This window comes from Oncorhynchus gorbuscha, linkage group LG03 (assembly GCF_021184085.1).
Source record: "Oncorhynchus gorbuscha isolate QuinsamMale2020 ecotype Even-year linkage group LG03, OgorEven_v1.0, whole genome shotgun sequence".
In the NCBI taxonomy this organism is placed as follows: Eukaryota; Metazoa; Chordata; class Actinopteri; order Salmoniformes; family Salmonidae; genus Oncorhynchus; species Oncorhynchus gorbuscha.
The window spans coordinates 37,757,834-37,779,069 of NC_060175.1; the positions used below are offsets into that span (position 1 = coordinate 37,757,834).

General features: G+C 46.7%; 1 long non-coding RNA gene across 1 annotated transcript; it reads right to left on the reverse strand.

Moving 5' to 3' along the window:
• Nucleotides 1-657: 657 nt before the first annotated feature.
• On the reverse strand, nucleotides 658-2,196 carry LOC124020072. Its single transcript, XR_006835899.1, has 4 exons — nucleotides 1,963-2,196; nucleotides 1,751-1,855; nucleotides 1,571-1,649; nucleotides 658-912 (listed from the first exon to the last, which is right to left on the reverse strand). It is a non-coding gene; the product is annotated as an uncharacterized LOC124020072 (long non-coding RNA).
• Between the last annotated feature and the right edge of the window lie 19,040 nt (nucleotides 2,197-21,236).

Sequence of the window (21,236 nt, forward strand, 5' to 3'; positions counted from 1 at the left end):
GCCAACTTGCAAGCAAATACTTTATGAATGTATAGTTACAAATCATCTTGCAAGGTTGCTAGCCAACTAGTCTGCTAACATTAGCCCTACCAGCACAGCATGAGTCTGTACATTAAAGTCTTGGAAATACATAAAGCCATCTGATGTGTAATCTACTTGACACATTAAAGTTACTTTCCTTACAGATCACAGTCAGATCATTTCCACTCCATTCATATGCATATGTTTTTATTTCACCTGCCCTTATCTACACTGAAATAATATAATTTCAGTAATCTTCTATTATCATTCTTTTTTTTCCAGCTCGCATTGCTCATTAGTACACCCTTATGCTTGAATATACTGTTTAGGTATCTATTGTAGGTCCTGGGATACAACACCATCAATACATACCATCAAATGATATCTTACAACATACAATGAACAACTTGTGAAACAACTGTGAAAACCAACTTGGCAATATTTAAGATTTTAATACATTACCGTTGATATTTTTTGGTACAGTTGTGTCATTAATTTATTTTCACAGATTTTTTTGTAACCTCACATGGCAATCATAGACTAAAATACTGAATTCTGGTGTGTGGAAAATAGAGTAGGTGGTTACTGAGTGGGTGGGATGTTCTGCCTGTCACTTGTTCTCAATAGGCAGCCAGTCTTAGAAGGGGGTCTTGAAGAGGGAGACCAGGCACTGCTGCTCTCTTTGTTCTGAGTCTTTGCAGTGCTAATGTTTTTAATTCATCTGTGTATCTCACATAATTATGTGCCCAGTATGATAGAGCAAGAAAACGTTCTTAGCAGATAATGACAACAACAGTAGCTGTAGATGATGTAATGAAAAGTTGGAGGATGGTTGGTAATGGAGGACATCAGGTGGATCCACATCTGGATGTTGGGAAGAACCCCTAGGTCCTGGAGAACAGGAGCAGTGTTATAAATGTTATTTGGGATCGGTGTCCCATCCACAGGATGATTGAGCTAATGTAGGCTAATGCTATTAGCATAAGGTTATAAGTAACAAGAAGATTTCCCAGGACAGACATATCTGATGTTGCCAGAAAGCATAAATTCTTGTTTATCTGACTGCACTTTCCAACTTACAGTAGCTATTACAGTGAAAGAATACCATGCTATTGTTTGAGGAGAGTGCACAGTTTTGAACATGAAAAGTTATTAATAAACAAATTAGGAACATTTGGGCAGTCTTGATACAACATTTTGAACAGATATACAATGGTTCATTGGATCAGTCTAAAACTTTGCACATACAGTGGCCAAAATCTAAATTGCACATTGGCTGGAATAATACATTATGGCCTTTCTCCTGCATTCCAAAGATGATGGTACAAAACATAGAATAATATCCTTGCTTCAGGGCCTGAGCTACAGGCAGTTAGATTTGGGTATGTCGGGTGGATCCTTAAGAGGTAAAAGGGAACAGGGTAGGAGGCAGAGATGTAAACAAGCAAACACGCAGGTTACACTATACTGGGAGAACATTTGATGGATTAGTACAGTGTTATAAATGGGAGATATGTACTTTTTAACACTTTAGGATGGTATAGCCTACCTCAAGCTGGTTCCCCCTCTGACTCAGACCACAGACCACAGGATGGGATACCTCTTGGGGGTTTGGACAGTCGATGGTCCTAAAGTAATATGAAGAGGAAAATTGAAGATGTACATATTTACAAGCTCAGCATAACTACCAATTCTTGCTTTCTCAAATGTTAACCAAAGCTCAACATACTTTGTCTATCGGGCTTCACCGAAGTGTAGGGGAGTCAGTATTTTCAATGGTTGACCGTCCAACTGCTCCAACTGGAGAAGATTGTTTGCTTCCACTGAGGTAACCCTAGGAAGACAAAGAGAAAAATATCAATGTTAGGGAAACTAAAACTAGCTTCAGGTTATTTTTTTGTGCAAATGCAATAGTTATTATTTGAGACTTTTTATATTCACATTAACAGATGGCGACCCCAGCTAGGAGTGAAAGAGCAGTGAGGTTTCCCAGGTCTCGCCTTCCTTTCATCCTTCTTTCAAACCAAGTAATTCCCCCTGATGTCGTAGCACTGGTGGGTAGGAGCGTTGGGACAAGGACCAAAAGGTTGCTGGATCAATCCCAGAGCCGATGGATGTAGTTTTCTGTCACAACTTGTGGACTTGTTTACGTGCTGCTGTGAGTTTTGTTGCTAGCGTTACTTTGCTAACTGCCAACTTTACGGTTTTTACTTTTTAATTACTGTTTTATATTAGATTTTTTTCCCCCTCACTCAACTTTTTTCATTCAACTCTTTCACCCCAGACATGTACTGTCAACCGGTGTCGCTCATTCAGCCGGCAGAAACTTTCAACCGGTTCTCCCCATTAAGCAACGAGTCAGAGTCAGAAGCCGAGCCTTCTCTGTGTAATGAACTTCATCTGTTGTTTGTAGAGAGGCAGACCGAAATGCAGCGTGTAGGTTACTCATGACATTTAATGAAGAAAATGCTGTACATGAAATAACTGAAAATACGAAAACAACAAACGAGTGAAACTAATTACAGCCTATCTGGTGACTAACACATAGACAGGTACAATCACCCACGAAATACAACGCGCACTCAGGCTGCCTAAATACGGTTCCCAATCCGAGACAACTAGAATCAGCTGACTCCAATTAGGAATCGCCTCAGGCAGCCAAGCCTAACTAGACACACCCCTAATAATACACACTCCCAATTAATACAAACCCTAATACGAAATACAACATATAAACCCATGTCACACCCTGGCCTACCCAAACATATAACAAAAACACAAGATACAATGACCAAGGCATGACAGAACCCCCCCCCCCCCTAAGGTGCGGACTCCGGGACGCACCTCAAGAGCATAGGGAGGGTCCGGGTGGGCGTCTGTCCATGGTGGCGGTTCTGGCTTGGGACGTGGACACCACTCCATAAATGTCCTAGTTCCTCCCCTTCGCGTCCTAGGATAATCCACCTTCTCCGCCGACCATGGCCTAATAGTCCTCACCCTGATCCCCACATAACTGAGGGGCAGCTCGGGACAGAGGGGCAGCTCGGGACAGAGGGGCAGCTCGGGACAGAGGGGCAGCTCAGGACAGAGGGGCAGCTCGGGACAGAGGGGCAGCTCGGGACAGAGGGGCAGCTCGGTACAGAGGGGCAACTCAGGATAGAGGGGCAACTCAGGATAGAGGGGCAACCCGGGATAGAGGGGCAGCCCGGGACAGAGGGGCAGCCCGGGACAGAGGGGCAGCCCGGGACCGAAGCAGCCCGGTACTGAGGGGAAGCCCGGTACTGAGGGGAAGCAGCCCGGTACTGAGGGGAAGCTCGGTACTGAGAGGAAGCTCGGTACTGAGAGGAAGCTCGGTACTGAGAGGGAGCCCAGTACAGAGAGGGAGCCTAGTACTGAGAGGAAGCTCAGTACTGAGAGGAAGCTCAGGCAGGTAGTAGGCTCCGGTAAATCCTGGCTGGCTGGTGGACCTGGATGATTAAGGTTGTCTGGCCGATCTAGAAGATCTTGGTAGACTGGCACTTCTGGCGGATCCTGGCAGACTGGCACTTCTGGCGGATCCTGGCAGACTGGTGACGCTGGGCCGACTGGCGGCGCTGGGCAGACAGGAGACTCCGGCAGCGCAGGAGGGGAGAAAAGCACTGGCTGCGCTGAACAGGCGAGACGCACTGGAGGCCTGGTGCGTGGTGCTGGAACTGGTGGTACTGGCGCGAGGACACGCACAGGAAGCCTGGTGCGGGGAGCTGCTACCGGAAGACTGGTGTGTAGAGGTGGCTCTGGATAGACCGGACCGTGCAGGCGCACTGGAGCTCTTGAGCACCAAGCCTGCCCAATCTTACCTGGCTCGATGCCCACTCTAGCCCGGCCAATAGGAAGGGCTGGTATGAGTCGCAGCTGGCTCTGCACCCGCACTGGAAACACTGTGCGCTCCATAGCATAACACGGTGCCTGCCCGGTCTCTCTAGCCCAACGGTGAGCACAGGGAGTATGCGCAGGTTTCCTACCTGGCATAACTATTCTCCCTTCTAGCTCCCCCCCAATAATTTTTTTGGGCTGTTTTTCCGGTTTCCAACCGCGTCGCCGTGCTGCCTCCTCATACATACGCCTCTCCGCTTTAGCTGCCTATATTTCCTCCTTGGGACGGCGATATTCTCCCGGCTGCTCCCAGGGTCCTTGACCGTCTAATTCCTCCTCCCATGTCCAAATCTCCAAATGATGCATTCTCTCCCATTGCAACTGCTCTTTACGATTAACAGGGAGAGTAGGCTCAGGTCTGTTTCCTGACTCAGCCACTCTCTCTCTGCGCTTTCCCCTGTTACCTTCAGTTTTCGCTCTGTATAGCAATGCTTTCCTTCTCGATTCCATCCGTGTATAGCCCTCTTCGCATTGCTGTAGGGAATCCCAGGCGGGCTCTTGCACTCGCTCTGGGTCGGCTGCCCACCTGTCGATTTCTTCCCACGTCGTATAATCCCTGCTTCTGCCGTCCATATCATCCTCCTTTAGCTCCTGCCAGTTCACACGCTGCTCGGTCTGTGAATCGTGGTGGGTGATTCTGTAATGAACTTCATCTGTTGTTTGTAGAGAGGTGTGCCAACACACTGTCATTGACACTGACCCAACTCCAGCCATTTTAATAATGGGAATTGATGGGAAATGATATAAATATATCACTAGCCACTTTAAACAATGCTACCTTATATAATGTTACTTACCCTACATTATTAATCTCATATGCATATGTATATACTGTACTCTACATCATCGACTGCATCCTTATGTAACACATGTATCACTAGCCACTTTAACTATGTCACTTTGTTTACTTTGTCTACACACTCATCTCATATGTATATACTGTACTCGATACCATCTACTGTATGCTGCTCTGTACCATCACTCATTCATATATCCTTATGTACATGTTCCTTATCCCCTTACACTGTGTATAAGACAGTAGTTTTGGAATTGTTAGTTAGATTACTTGTTGGTTATCACTGCATTGTCGGAACTAGAAGCACAAGCATTTCGCTACACTCGCATTAACATCTGCTAACCATGTGTATGTGACAAATAAAATTTGATTTGATTTGATTTGAGAGGCAGACCGAAATGCAGCGTGTAGGTTACTCATGACATTTAATGAAGAAAATGCTGTACATGAAATAACTGAAAATACGAAAACAACAAACGAGTGAAACTAATTACAGCCTATCTGGTGACTAACACAAAGACAGGTACAATCACCCACGAAATACAACGCGCACTCAGGCTGCCTAAATACGGTTCCCAATCCGAGACAACTAGAATCAGCTGACTCCAATTAGGAATCGCCTCAGGCAGCCAAGCCTAACTAGACACACCCCTAATAATACACACTCCCAATTAATACAAACCCTAATACGAAATACAACATATAAACCCATGTCACACCCTGGCCTACCCAAACATATAACAAAAACACAAGATACAATGACCAAGGCGTGACACTCTGGTCTCTTCTCCACCCGTTACGGGGTCTCCCACCATTAGCTCTGACAAATTGAAAACCCTAGTCATTGGCGACTCGATTACCCACAGTATAGAACTTAAAAAGAATCATCCAGCGATCATACACTGTTTACCGGGGGCAGGGCTACAGATGTTATGGCTAATGTGAACATGGTGCTGGCTAAGTCTAAAACTAAGTCTAAACTTATCTACAAATTATATATTTTGGGAGGGGCAGAAAACTTTTTTCAACCAGCGATTGAGTTGTGAGACTGCTGTAGAGCTCAACACTCCCCCTAACTGGGAGGGGGCCAGAGACAAATCCTCAATGCCGACACATCTTTCTAGCTGATTTACACACTGATGGCTATGTTGAGCTTGGTGACCTCTGACTGTTTCAACCTAACATCGTTGGTGCCGACATGGATAACAATATCCCTATACGCTCTACACTCGCCAGTTTTAGCCTTAGCCAGACCATGTTCAGATTAGTCTTAACGTCGGTAGTACAGCCCCCTGGTAAACAGTGTATGATCGCTGGATGATTCATTTTAAGTCTAATACTGCGGGAAAATGGAGTCGCCAATGACTAGGGTTTTCAATTTGTCAGAGCTAATGGTGGGAGGCTTCGGTGTCTCAGACCTCATAACGGGAGGAGGAGAGACCAGAGAAGGCTCGGCCTCTGACTCCAACCCGTTGCTTAGTGGGGAGAACCGGTTGAACATTTCTGTCAGCTGAATGAGCGACACCGGTTGAGCATTCCTACAGCATTTCCTTCCAGAAGCCATGAGAGAATTGTCCGGCTGCAGGGACTGTGCGAGAGGATTTATACTACTGTCTGTACTTTTTGGTGGCACAGACACTGTTTCATCCTTTCCTACACTTAAATTACCCTTGCCTAACGATTGCATCTGAAGCTGGGCTTGCAGCACAGTTATCCTTGCCATAAGGCGATCGTTCTCCTGTATATTATGATTACAGCGACTGTAATTAGAAGGCATAATGTTAATGTTACTACTTAGCTTCGGCTAGTGTAGGTCCTGACGAACCACAACCAGATAGCATCTGGGGTGAAAAAGTTTAGGGAAAATGTTTAAATATAAACGGTAATTAAAAGGTAAAAACCGTAAAGTTGGCAGGTAGCAAAATAAGGTTAGCAACAAACCGCACAGCAGAACGTAAACAGGTCTATGGTCAGTCTGTATATCTGGAGTAGTTCTCCTGCCTTATCCGGTTTCCTGTGTGAATTTAAGTACGCTCCCCCTAATTCTCTCTCTCTCTCTCTGTCAAGTCCTGACCATAGAAAGCCTTTATTTTCTATGGTAGAGTAGGTCAGGGTGTGACTAGGGGTTAGTCTAGTTTATTATTTCTATGTGGGGTTCTAGGTTTGATTTTCTATGTTGGTATTTGTGTAATGATTCCCAATTAAATGCAGCTGGTAATCATTGTCTCTAACTGGGTATCATATTTAAGTAGCTGTGTTTCTCACTTGTGTTTATGGGATATTGTTTTGAGTTATTGCACATGGCATCTCTGTAGTCAAGGTTCGTTGATAGTTTATTGTTTATTTTGTTTTCTGTTTTTGCTAAGTTACACTTTATTCATTAAAATTATGTGGAACTCAACATACGCTGGCCCGATATTCATTCCAACGAGTGACTCTCTCTCTCTCTCCTCTCTGAGGACCTGAGCCTTAGGACCATGCCTGATGACTTCTTGCTGTCCCCAGTCCACCTGGTCGTGCTGCTGCTCCAGTTTCAACTGTTCTGCCTGCGGCTATGGAACCCTGCCCTGTTCACCGGACATGCTACCTTGTCTCGGACCTGATGTTTTCGACTTTCTCTCTCTCTCTACCGCACCTGCTGTCTCTAACTCTGAATTTTAGGCTATGAAAAGCCAACTGACCTTTACTCCTGAGTTACTGACCTGTTGCACCCTCAACAACCACTGTGATTATTATTATTTGACCCTGATGGTCATCTACGAACATTTGAACATCTTGGCCTTGTATTGTTATAATCTCCACCCACCACAGCCAGAAGAGGACTGACCACTCCTCATTGCCTGGTTCCTCTCTAGGTTTCTTCCAAGGTTCCGGCCTTTCTAGGGAGTTTTTCCTAGCCACCGTGCTTCTACATCTGCATTGCTGGCTGTTTGGGGTTTAAGGATGGGGTTCTGTGAAGCACTTTGTGACTTCGGCTAATGTTAAAAGGGCTTTATAACTCAAATGGATTGATTGATTGAGCTGACAAGGTAAACTCAGTTGTTCTTCCCCTGAGCAAGGCAGTTAACCCACTGTTCCCCGGGCGCCAATGATGTTGAATAAGGCAGCCCCCCGTATCTCTCTGATTCAGAGCGGATGGGTTTAATGTGGAAGACACATTTTAGTTGAATGCATTCAGTTGTACACCTAACTAGGTATCCCCCCTTCTCTTTCCCTCCTTGATTCTGCTCCGGTAGCTCTCCTGTTTATCCTGCGCCTTGTCCATGTTCAGTCTCACCTTGATTTATAACAGGAATAAATGCAATTATATTTCATATTACAAATACATTACAAATACAAATGCTCTCTGATATGACATTCATTGAAATCATAATAATTTCAGATATAATGTAGAATGTGATTGATTAACAAAAGGTTATTTCACTTGCCCAGCTGTCCACCTCCTTGACAATTCCCTGTTAGAAGAAACCTAGGTTGATTTTGGCAATCATGCGCTTTACTCCAAAATGGCCAGTGCATCTCGGTCAGCCAGGTCTTCTTCTCCTCCTTAGTAAAAGTCACCTTCCTGTGTGGCTGGCCATCCTTTCCCCGTAGGTACAAATAATTGGCTAAGAAGTTGGAAGAGAAAAGTTGTTGAAATACTCAAGTCTAAGTACATTTGCACTGCTGTCTTTCTCCATCTCTCTCAGGTTGTCTTCCACTCTCTTCCCACCTCTCTCTCGTCTTTCTTTCTCACTTTTCTTCCCCTTCCCCCTCTCTCTGTGTCTGTCTAGCGAAGACACCTAGTTAAGGGCATTTGGAATGACCATAATTGCTTACACCTATCCATTTGGTTGATCAGGTTTAACTTATAGCTAGACACCTCTATATGACAGACATATAACTATATCAGTGGAGGCTGCTGAGGGGAGGACCGCTCATAATGATGGCTGGGATGGAGTTAATGGAATGGTATCAACCACATGGAAACCACGTGTTTGATACCATGCCATATACTCCACCAGACATTATTATGAGCGGTCCTCCCCTCAGCAGCCTCCACTGAACTTTATGTAAAGCTCGTAACATTTAAATCACCAAAACAAAAATCAGAATAGATGAGGTACTTCACAATTAGATCAAGCAGGTTTGATTTTCTCTTTTCGTTTTGAGCCCACAGCAAGAAGGCACCAGAGCCTGCTGTGCTAATCGGTTCCCACTAGATAACACAGCCACAAAGTCCACGAAGAGGATCAAATCAAATGTTAGTTGTCACACGCGCCGAATACAACAGGTATACAATTATAAAGATAATTGTGTAGTCTAGAGCGATTTTCTAGGTTAGCTAGCCAGCTATTGTCGTTCTTTTAACGCAACGTAACGTAATCAACACTGCTAGCTAGCCAGCTAGCCCCCGAATAGCAGCACTGTAGAAACTACTACACTCAACGGAACGACTTGATTAGTGTAGTGTCAACAACGCAGCCACTGCCAACTAGCCTACAAAGTCAACAACGCAGCCACTGCCAGCTAGCCTACTTCAGCAGTACTGTATCATTTTTAATAATTTTAGTCAATAAGATTCTTGCTACGTAAGCTTAACTTTCTGAACATTCGAGACGTGTAGTCCACTTGTCATTCCAATCTCCTTGCATTAGCGTAGCCTCTTCTGTAGCCTGTCAACTATGTGTCTGTCTATCCCTGTTCTCTCCTCTCTGCACAGACCATACAAACGCTCCACACCGCGTGGCCGCTGCCACCCTAATCTGGTGGTCCCAGCGCGCACGACCCACGTGGAGTTCCAGGTCTCCGGTAGCCTCTGGAACTGCCGATCTGCAGCCAACAAGGCAGAGTTCATCTCAGCCTATGCCTCCCTCCAGTCCCTCGACTTCTTGGCACTGACAGAAACATGGATCACCACAGATAACACTGCTACTCCTACTGCTCTCTCTTCGTCCGCCCACGTGTTCTCGCACACCCCGAGAGCTTCTGGTCAGCGGGGTGGTGGCATAGGGATCCTTATCTCTCCCATGTGGTCATTCTCTCTTTCTCCCCTTACCCATCTGTCTATCGCCTCCTTTGAATTTCATGCTGTCACAGTTACCAGCCCTTTCAAGCTTAACATCCTTATCATTTATCGCCCTCCAGGTCCCCTCGGAGAGTTCATCAATGAGCTTGATGCCTTGATAAGCTCCTTTCCTGAGGACGGCTCACCTCTCACAGTTCTGGGCGACTTTAACCTCCCCACGTCTACCTTTGACTCATTCCTCTCTGCCTCCTTCTTTCCACTCCTCTCCTTTTGACCTGACCCTCTCACCTTCCCCCTACTCACAAGGCAGGCAATACGCTCGACCTCATCTTTACTAGATGCTGTTCTTCCACTAACCTCATTGCAACTCCCCTCCAAGTCTCCGACCACTACCTTGTATCCTTTTCCCTCTCGCTCTCATCCAACACTTCCCACACTGCCCCTACTCGGATGGTATCGCGCCGTCCCAACCTTCGCTCTCTCTCCCCCGCTACTCTCTCCTCTTCCATCCTATCATCTCTTCCCTCTGCTCAAACCTTCTCCAACCTATCTCCTGATTCTGCCTCCTCAACCCTCCTCTCCTCCCTTTCTGCATCCTTTGACTCTCTATGTCCCCTATCTTCCAGGCCGGCTCGGTCCTCCCCTCCCGCTCCGTGGCTTGACGACTCATTGCGAGCTCACAGAACAGGGCTCCGGAAGGCCGAGCGGAAATGGAGGAAAACTCGCCTCCCTGCGGACCTGGCATCCTTTCACTCCCTCCTCTCTACATTTTCCTCCTCTGTCTCTGCTGCTAAAGCCACTTTCTACCACTCTAAATTCCAAGCATCTGCCTCTAACCCTAGGAAGCTCTTTGCCACCTTCTCCTCCCTCCTGAATCCTCCTCCCCCTCCCCCCTCCTCCCTCTCTGCAGATGACTTCGTCAACCATTTTGAAAAGAAGATCGACGACATCCGATCCTCGTTTGCTAAGTCAAACAACACCGCTGGTTCTGCTCACACTGCCCTACCCTGTGCTCTGACCTCTTTCTCCCTCTCTCTCCAGATGAAATCTCGCGTCTTGTGACGGCCGGCCGCCCAACAACCTGCCCGCTCGACCCTATCCCCTCCTCTCTTCTCCAGACCATTTCCGGAGACCTTCTCCCTTACCTCACCTCGCTCATCAACTTATCCCTGACCGCTGGCTACGTCCCTTCCGTCTTCAAGAGAGCGAGAGTTGCACCCCTTCTGAAAAAACCTACACTCGATCCCTCCGATGTCAACAACTACAGACCAGTATCCCTTCTTTCTTTTCTCTCCAAAACTCTTGAACGTGCCGTCCTTGGTCAGCTCTCCCGCTATCTCTCTCAGAATGACCTTCTTGATCCAAATCAGTCAGGTTTCAAGACTAGTCATTCAACTGAGACTGCTCTTCTCTGTATCACGGAGGCGCTCCGCACCGCTAAAGCTAACTCTCTCTCCTCTGCTCTCATCCTTCTAGACCTATCGGCTGCCTTCGATACTGTGAACCACCAGATCCTCCTCTCCACCCTCTCCGAGTTGGGCATCTCCGGCGCGGCCCACGCTTGGATTGCGTCCTACCTGACAGGTCGCTCCTACCAGGTGGCGTGGCGAGAATCTGTCTCCTCACCACGCGCTCTCACCACTGGTGTCCCCCAGGGCTCTGTTCTAGGCCCTCTCCTATTCTCGCTATACACCAAGTCACTTGGCTCTGTCATAACCTCACATGGTCTCTCCTATCATTGCTATGCAGACGACACACAATTAATCTTCTCCTTTCCCCCTTCTGATGACCAGGTGGCGAATCGCATCTCTGCATGTCTGGCAGACATATCAGTGTGGATGACGGATCACCACCTCAAGCTGAACTTCGGCAAGACGGAGCTGCTCTTCCTCCCGGGGAAGGACTGCCCGTTCCATGATCTCGCCATCACGGTTGACAACTCCATTGTGTCCTCCTCCCAGAGCGCTAAGAACCTTGGCGTGATCCTGGACAACAAACTGTCGTTCTCAACTAACATCAAGGCGGTGGCCCGTTCCTGTAGGTTCATGCTCTACAACATCCGCAGAGTACGACCCTGCCTCACACAGGAAGCGGCGCAGGTCCTAATCCAGGCACTTGTCATCTCCCGTCTGGATTACTGCAACTCGCTGTTGGCTGGGCTCCCTGCCTGTGCCATTAAACCCCTACAACTCATCCAGAACGCCGCAGCCCGTCTAGTGTTCAACCTTCCCAAGTTCTCTCACGTCACCCCGCTCCTCCGCTCTCTCCACTGGCTTCCAGTTGAAGCTCGCATCCGCTACAAGACCATGGTGCTTGCCTACGGAGCTGTGAGGGGAACGGCACCTCAGTACCTCCAGGCTCTGATCAGGCCCTACACCCAAATAAGGGCACTGCGTTCATCCACCTCTGGCCTGCTCGCCTCCCTACCACTGAGGAAGTACAGTTCCCGCTCAGCTCAGTCAAAACTGTTCGCTGCTCTGGCTCCCCAATGGTGGAACAAACTCCCTCACGACGCCAGGACAGCGGAGTCAATCACCACCTTCCGGAGACACCTGAAACCCCACCTCTTTAAGGAATACCTAGGATAGGATAAAGTAATCCTTCTCACCCCCCTTAAAATATTTAGATGCACTATTGTAAAGTGGTTGTTCCACTGGATGTCATAAGGTGAATGCACCAATTTGTAAGTCGCTCTGGATAAGAGCGTCTGCTAAATGACTTAAATGTAAAATGTATACAACCTTACTGTGAAATCCTTACTTTCAAGCCTTAAGCAGTTCAATATATAAAGTTATTTACAAAAAATATTTACTAAATAAACTAAAGTAAAAAATGTAATAAAAGTAACACAATAAAATAACAATAACAAGGCTACAGTAAATTCAGGGGTACCGGTACCGAGTCAATGTTAGTTGAGGTAATATGTACATGTAGGTAGGGGTAACGTGACTATGCATAGATAATTAACAGCGAGTAGCAGCAATGTAAAAACAAAGGGTAGGGGTGTCAACGTAAATAGGCCGGGCCATTTGATTAATTGTTCAGCAGTCTTATGGCTTAAGAGCAGAAGCGGTTAAGGAGCCTTTTGGACCTAAACTTGGTGCTCATTTCTCTCTGCTACCGCACAACAAGAGTTAACAGTCTACACTTGGGTGACTGGAGTCTTTGACCATTTTTTCCACTACAGCCCAGTCTATGTTAATGGGGGCCTGTTCGGCCCTCCTTTTCCTGTAGTCCACGATCAGCTGCTTCGACTTGCTCACATTCAGGGAGAGTTTGTTGTCCTGACACCACACTGCCAGGTCTCTGACCTCCTCCCTATAGGCTGTCTCATCGTTGTCAGTGATCAGGCCTGTTGTGCCATCAGCAAACTTAATGATGGTTTTGGCGTCGTGCTTGGCCACGCAGTCGTGGGTAAACAAGGAGTACAGGAGGGGACTAATTACGCACCCCTGAGGGGCCCCAGTGTTGAGGGTCATCGTGGCAGATGTGTTGTTGCCTACCCTTACCACCTGGGGCCAGCCTGTCAGGAGGTCCGGATCCAGTTGCAGAGGGAGGTGTTTAGTCCCAGGGTCCATAGCTTAGTGATGAGCTTTGTGGGAACTATGCTGTTGAACGCTTAGCTGTAGTCACTGAACAGCATTCTCACATGGGTGTTCCTTTTGTCCAGGTGGGAAAGGGCAGTGTGGAATGCAGTTGAGATTGCATCATCTGTGGATCTGTTTGGTCAGTATGCAAATTGAAGTGGGTCTAGGGTTTCTGGGATAAAGGTGTTGATGTGAGCCATTACCAACATTTCAAAGCACTTCTTGGCTACGGACGTGAGTGCTACGGGTCTGTAGTCATTTAGGCACGTTGCCTTTGTGTTCTTGGGCACAGGGACTATGGTGATCTGCTTGAAACATGTTGGTATTACAGACTCAATCAGGGACATGTTGAAAATGCCAGTGAAGACACCTGCCAGTTGGTCAGCACATGCCCAGAGCACACATCCTGGTAATCCATCTGGCCCCACAGCCTTGTGCTGGTTGACCTGTTTAAAGTTCTTACTCACGTCGGCTACGGAGAGCGTGATCACACAGTCGTCCAGAACAGCTGATTCTCTCATGCATGCCTTAGTGTTGCTTTCCTCGAAGCGAGCATAGAAGTGATTTAGCTCATCTGGTAGGCTCGTGTCACTGGGCAGCTCGCGGCTGTGCTGCCCTTTGTAGTCTGTAATAGTTTGCAAGCCCTGCCACATAAGACGAGCGTCGGAGCCGGTGTAGTAGGATTCAATCTTAGCCCTGTACTGACGCTTTGCCTGTTTGATGGTTCGTCGCAGGGCATAGCAGGATTTCTTGTAAGCTTCCGGGTTAGAGTCCCGCACCTTGAAAGTGGCAACTCTACCCTTTAGCTCAATGCCAATGTTGCCTGTAATCCATGGCTTCTGGTTGGGGTATGTACGTACATTCACTGTGGGGACGACGTCCTCGATGCACTTATTGTTAAAGCCAGTGACTGATGTGGTGTACTCCTCAATGCCACCGGAAGAATCCTGGAACATGTTCCAGTCTGTGATAGCAAATCAGTCCTGTAGTTAAGCATCTGCTTCATCTGACCACTTTTTTATAGACCGAGTCACTGGTGCTTCCTGCTTTAATTTGAGCTTGTAAACAGGAATCAGGAGGATAGAGTTGTGGTCGGATTTACCAAATGGAGGGCGAGGGAGAGCTTTCAAATCAAAATCAAATCAAATCAAATTTATTTATATAGCCCTTCGTACATCAGCTGATATCTCAAAGTGCTGTACAGAAACCCAGCCTAAAACCCCAAACAGCAAACAATGCAGGTGTAAAAGCACGGTGGCTAGGAAAAACTCCCTAGAAAGGCCAAAACCTAGGAAGAAACCTAGAGAGGAACCGGGCTATGTGGGGTGGCCAGTCCTCTTCTGGCTGTGCCGGGTAGAGATTATAACAGAAAATGACCAAGATGTTCAAATGTTCATAAATGACCAGCATGGTCAAATAATAATAAGGCAGAACAGTTGAAACTGGAGCAGCAGCACAGTCAGGTGGACTGGGGACAGCAAGGAGCCATCATGTCAGGTAGTCCTGGGGCACGGTCCTAGGGCTCAGGTCCTCCGAGAGAGAGAAAGAAAGAGAGAATTAGAGAGAGCATATGTGGGGTGGCCAGTCCTCTTCTGGCTGTGCCGGGTGGAGATTATAACAGAACGTGGCCAAGATGTTCAAATGTTCATAAATGACCAGCATGGTTGAATAATAGTAAGGCAGAACAGTTGAAACTGGAGCAGGAGCATGGCCAGGTGGACTGGGGACAGCAAGGAGTCCTCATGTCAGGTAGTCCTGGGACATGGTCCTAGGGCCCAGGCCAGTTGAAACTGGAGCAGCAGCATGGCCAGGTGGACTGGGGACAGCAAGGAGTCATCATGTCAGGTAGTCCTGGGGCATGGTTCTAGGGCTCAGGTCCTCCGAGAGAGAGAAAGAAGGAGAGAAGGAGAGAATTAGAGAACGCACACTTAGATTTACACAGGACACCGAATAGGACAGGAGAAGTACTCCAGATAAACAAACTGACCCTAGCCCCCGACACATAAACTACTGCAGCATAAATACTGGAGGCTGAGACAGGAGGGGTCAGGAGACACTGTGGCCCCATCCGAGGACACCCCGGACAGGGCCAAACAGGAAGGATATAACCCCACCCACTTTGCCAAAGCACAGCCCCCACACCACTAGAGGGAAATCTACAACCACCAACTTACCATCCTGAGACAAGGCCGAGTATAGCCCACAAAGATCTCCGACACGGTACAACCCAAAGGGGGAAACCCAGACAGGCCGACCACAACAGTGAATCAACCCACCCAGGTGACGCACCCCCCCCAGGGACGGCACGAGAGAGCCCCAGCAAGCCAGTGACTCAGCCCCCGTAACAGGGTTAGAGGCAGAGAATCCCAGTGGAAAAGGGGAACCGGCCAGGCAGAGACAGCAAGGGCGGTTCGTTGCTCCAGAGCCTTTCCGTTCACCTTCCCACTCCTGGGCCAGACTACACTCAATCATATGACCCACTGAAGAGATGAGTCTTCAGTAAAGACTTAAAGGTTGAGACCGAGTTTGCGTCTCTGACATGGGTAGGCAGACCGTTCCATAAAAATGGAGCTCTATAGGAGAAAGCCCTGCCTCCAGCTGTTTGCTTAGAAATTCTAGGGACAATTAGGAGGCCTGCGTCTTGTGACCGTAGCGTACGTATAGGTATGTACGGCAGGACCAAATCAGAGAGGTAGGTAGGAGCAAGCCCATGTAATGCTTTGTAGGTTAGCAGTAAAACCTTGAAATCAGCCCTTGCTTTGACAGGAAGCCAGTGTAGAGAGGCTAGCACTGGAGTAATATGATCAAATTTTTTGGTTCTAGTCAGGATTCTAGCAGCCGTATTTAGCACTAACTGAAGTTTATTTAGTGCTTTATCCGGGTAGCCGGAAAATAGAGCATTGCAGTAGTCTAACCTAGAAGTGACAAAAGCATGGAACCAGGTGTTCCAGCTTTGTAGGCGTCTCTGTGTCACGACTTCAGCCGAAGTTGGTCCCTCTCCATGTTCGGGGGGGGGCGTTCGGCGGTCGAAGTCACCGACCTTCTAGCCATCGCTGATCCACTTTTCATTTTCCATTGGTTTTGTCTTGTCTTCCATCACACCTGGTTCCAATTCCATCAATTACATGTTGTGTATTTAACCCTCTATTCTCCCCCCCATGTCCTTGTACGTAATTGTTTCTTGTAGTGCTTTTGCACGGTATGCTGGTATTACCGGATTTTGTTTGACCTATTTATTTGTATTGTTCTGTTGATGGTGGTTTATGGATATTAAACAACACCATTGTAGATCAGTTTTCGCTCTCCTGCTCTCCTGCGACTTCTCTGCCGCCAGAACGCACCTCACTACACTGTGTGTGTGAAGTACAGGTGATCTAGAATTTTTACCCTCTGGTTGCACATTTAACATGTTGATAGAAATTTGGTAGAACTGATTTAAGTTTCCCTGCATGAAAGTCTCCGGCCACTAGGAGTGCCGCCTCTGGGTGAGTGGTTTCCTGATTGTTTATTTCCTTATAGAGCTGACTGAGTGCGGTCTTAGTGTCAGCATCTGTCTGTGGTGGTAAATTAACAGCCACAAAAAGTATAGCTAAACTCTCTAGAGAAGTAGTGTGGCCCTCAATTTATCACAATATACTCTACTTCAGGTGAGCATAATCTAGAGACATCCTTAGATTTCGTGCACCAGCTGTTGTTTACAAATATGCACAGATCGCTTCCCCTCGTCTTACAAGAATGTGCTGTTCTATCTTGCTGGTGCAACGTATATCTCGCTAGCTGAATATCCATGTCATCATTCAGCCACGATTCCATGAAACATAGGATATTACAGTTTTTGATGTCCTGTTGGTAGGCTATTCGTGATCGTACCTCGTCTAATTTATTGTCCAATGATTGCACGTAGGAGAGTAGTATTGACGGTAATGGTAGCTTTCCCACTCACCTTTTCCAGGTCCTGACCAGGCATCCGGCTCTTTGTCCTCTGTACCTGCTTCGCTTCATCTTGCAAATAATGGGGATGTTGGCCCTGTCGGGTGTTTGGAGAATGTCCTGTGCGTCTTGCTTGTTGAAGAAAAAATCTTAATCTAATCCGAGGTGATTGATCGCTGTCCTGATATCCAGAAGCTATTTTTTGCCGTAAGATACGGTTGCAGAAACATTATGTACAAAATGAGTTACAAATAACGTGAAAAACCCCCACATAATAGCACAATTGGTTGGGCGCCCGTAAAACTGCTGCCATTTCTTCCGGCGCCATTTTGATGGGGATTTTGGCCTGACTATACTCTTCAATGCCGTTGGATCAATCCCGGAACATATTCCAGTCTGTAGCATAGCATCCACGTCATCTGACCACTTCTGTATTGAGTGAGTCACTGATACTTCCTGTTTTAGTGTTTGCTTGTAAGCAGGAATCAGGAGGATTTAATTATTGTCTGATTTGCCAAATGGTGGGCGAGGGAGAGCTTTGTATGTGTCTCAGTGTGTGGAGTAAATGTGGTCTAGAGTTTTTTTTCCCTCTGTTTGCACGTGACATGCTGGTAGAAATGAGGTAAAACGGATTTAAGCTTGCCTGCAATAGGAGCTCCTCTTTTGGATGATCATTTTTCTTGTTTGCTTATGACCTTATATTGCTCGTTGAGTGCAGTCTTAGTGCCAGCATCAGTTTGTAGTGGTAAATAGATAGCCATGAATAATATAGATGAAAACTCTCTTGGTAAATAGTGTGGTCTACATCTTATCATGGGGTACTCTACCTCAGGTGAGCAATACCTCGAGACTTATTTAAAATTAGACATTGATCACCAGCTGTTATTTACAAATAGACACACACCCCCATACCTCGTCTTACCAGACGTAACTGTTCTTTCCTGCCGATGCATGGAAAACTCAGCCAGCTCTATATTATCTGTGTTGTCGTTCAGCCATGACTCGGTTAAACATAAATATTACAGTTTTTAATGTCCCGTAGTTAGGATAATCTCGAGCGGAGATCATCCAGTTTGTTTTCCAGTAATAGAACGTTGGCCAATAGAATGGATAGTAGAGGTTGGTTACCCACTCGCTGACAAATTCTCACAAGGCACCCCGATCTCTACCCCATGTATTTCCGTATTTTCTTCACAAGAATGATGGGGATTTGGGCCTGGTCTCGGGGAAGCAGTATATTCTTTGCGTCGAACTCATTAAAGAAAAAATCTTCGTCCAGTCCGAGGTGAGAAATCGCTGTTCTGATATCCAGAAGCTCTTTTCGGTTATTAGAAATGGTAGCAGAAACATTATGTACAAGATCAGTTACAAACAATGCGAGAAAACAAACAAAATAGCTCAGTTGGTTAGGATCCCGTAAAACAGCAGCCATCCAGTCCGCCGCCGTTATCCAGCTTGAGCTAGCTACCGATCTAGCATACGAACTTGGGAGCACAGAGTAGATTCTCCATATGATGTTGAGAAATAGTGCATTGTGGGTAGTTTAATCAAAGATATTCGGAAACAAGTTAATGCATATGTAATTACCCAAAAACATAACTATGTTTGTAGTTATAGTTAACCAGATCATTACTTCAACTAAGTTACTAAGTCTGTGGCCTGCTCGCCTCCCTACCACTGAGGAAGTACAGTTCCCGCTCAGCCCAGTCAAAACTGTTCGCTGCTCTGGCTCCCCAATGGTGGAACAAACTCCCTCACGACGCCAGGACAGCGGAGTCAATCACCACCTTCCGGAGACACCTGAAACCCCACCTCTTTAAGGAATACCTAGGATAGGATAAAGTAATCCTTCTCACCCCCCCCCCTTCCCCCCTTAAAATATTTAGATGCACTATTGTAAAGTGGCTGTTCCACTGGATGTCATAAGGTGAATGCACCAATTTGTAAGTCGCTCTGGATAAGAGCGTCTGCTAAATGACTTAAATGTAAATGTAATGTAAATGTCTGTGTTGTTATTTTGGTGAGTAAAAACGCATGCTTCCTAACCTTTAAGGTAATGGTTAAAAAATAAAATGTAAAACAAGTGCCTAGCACTGGGATTGGACCCGCCATCCTCAGAGCCACAGCCATAGCAAGCCACGAGCTTACTAGATTGTAATAGGCACTCGCAATGCCCCTAGTGGACGGTATTGAAGGCATCTCTCGTCATCCTGGAAACCTGGACAAACATCTAATACTGCAGTGGGGATCTGATGTGACCTGGCTGGTATTTGTGCGTGTTTGTGTGTGTGTGGTATTCAAAGTGGGACTCTAATAAAGCTAGCCACTGCCATGGCAACCAGGGTGGAGGCTAACTCATTCTCCGTGTCTGGGGGTCTAACATTGCTCGGCCATGACACAGACACACAGTCCTTAGGTGTGACGAATGGCTCCGATGGACATGGCCGCTGGAGTCGACCCTTCAGTCCCAGAGGGGCCAGACAAAGCCCTGTGATATACACACACACACACACACACACACTCATACACACACATATACACTCACACACACACACATAGACTATACAAAAGTCTGTGGCTCCCAAGGAAATTTGTGTGGAAACTCACTGACTGTTCCCCTATTGAAAAAAGGAGACAGTCTCACTTACCCTGTATCACTATGAGGACACCCTACTGGGGACAGAATGGTGACAGTGTGACAGAAACACAGAACCATTTTCTTTTTGATAGGCTTATTGCATTTATAATCTCTGAGTACACAACACTTTGGAGGAAAGACACACACACATGCTCCTACTCACACAAATCACCCCACAACATTTGTTCCTAGAACCCCCTCACTCTTGTCAATCATAGCAGTGGAAAAGGGCACTGGCTTCTCAGCAGCCACTCACCATGATCTGTAAACAATATTACCCATGATTCTCCAGAGGTGTGGGGGAGGGATGGTGACGGCCATGCTCTACCTGACATTTAAGAAAGGCAGTTTCCATAAACACACACGCACACAATTTGTTTTTCATAACCACAGAGATGATGACAAACAATAGAGAATCGTTATTATTATCAAGAACACTGACAGATTCTTTGTGATTCAGAGGAAATGTAATGATATCAGTGTCAGTGTGTATAGAAAGCAATGAAGTTAAACCTGGAATCAATAGGAATTGAATCAGAAAGTGTTAGTGAGGTAAATGTGAGACAACACCAAACCTATTGGTCTTGGGATCTCTTGAGATAAATGAGATTATAAATATGAATATTTAGGGAAAAATAATGATTTTCTAGTGATCCCTTGAGTCCAGCTTAGTAGAGAGTGACTGGCAACACACACACACAGAGGGAGAACAATGCAAACCAGCCAAGATGGACAGTCTATTCATTGACATGAGCAGACTGTAGAGGACTCCTGCTAGTCTGATATACCCCTCCTCATACTCCCCCATCCTTCTTTTACTCTCTCTCTCTCTCTCTCTCTCTCTCTCTCTCTCTCTCTCTCTCTCTCTCTCTCTCTCTCTCTCTCTCTCTCTCTCTCTCTCTCTCTCTCTCTCTCTCTCTCTCTCTTTTTATTTTCCTCTCCCTACTTCAGTACCTCTCTTTCCCTCCCTCACTCACTTTCTTTCTCTCTTTTCCTCTCCACTCCTTCCCTCACTCACTTCTTTTCTCCCTAGCCCTATGACCTCTCCCTAACTCCCTCCCTCTCTCTTCCCTGTATTAGGATTCTACTCCTTGCTCAGCCCAGTCTTTGTGAGTGGGTTAGCCAAGCATGTCACAGTGAGAACCAGTGCATGGTAATGAACTGTGTGTGTGTGTGTTTGTGTGTGGTGGTGAGGGTGTGTGTCTCAGAGAAGGAGGGAGTATTCCGTGAGTATGAGGGCAGAGCCAGCAGAGAGAGGGTGAAGAGCAGATAGAGGAACGAGAGCGGAGAGAGGGAGAGCAGACAGAGAGGGAACAAGGCAGTCGGCTGATTCACCACCCCTCC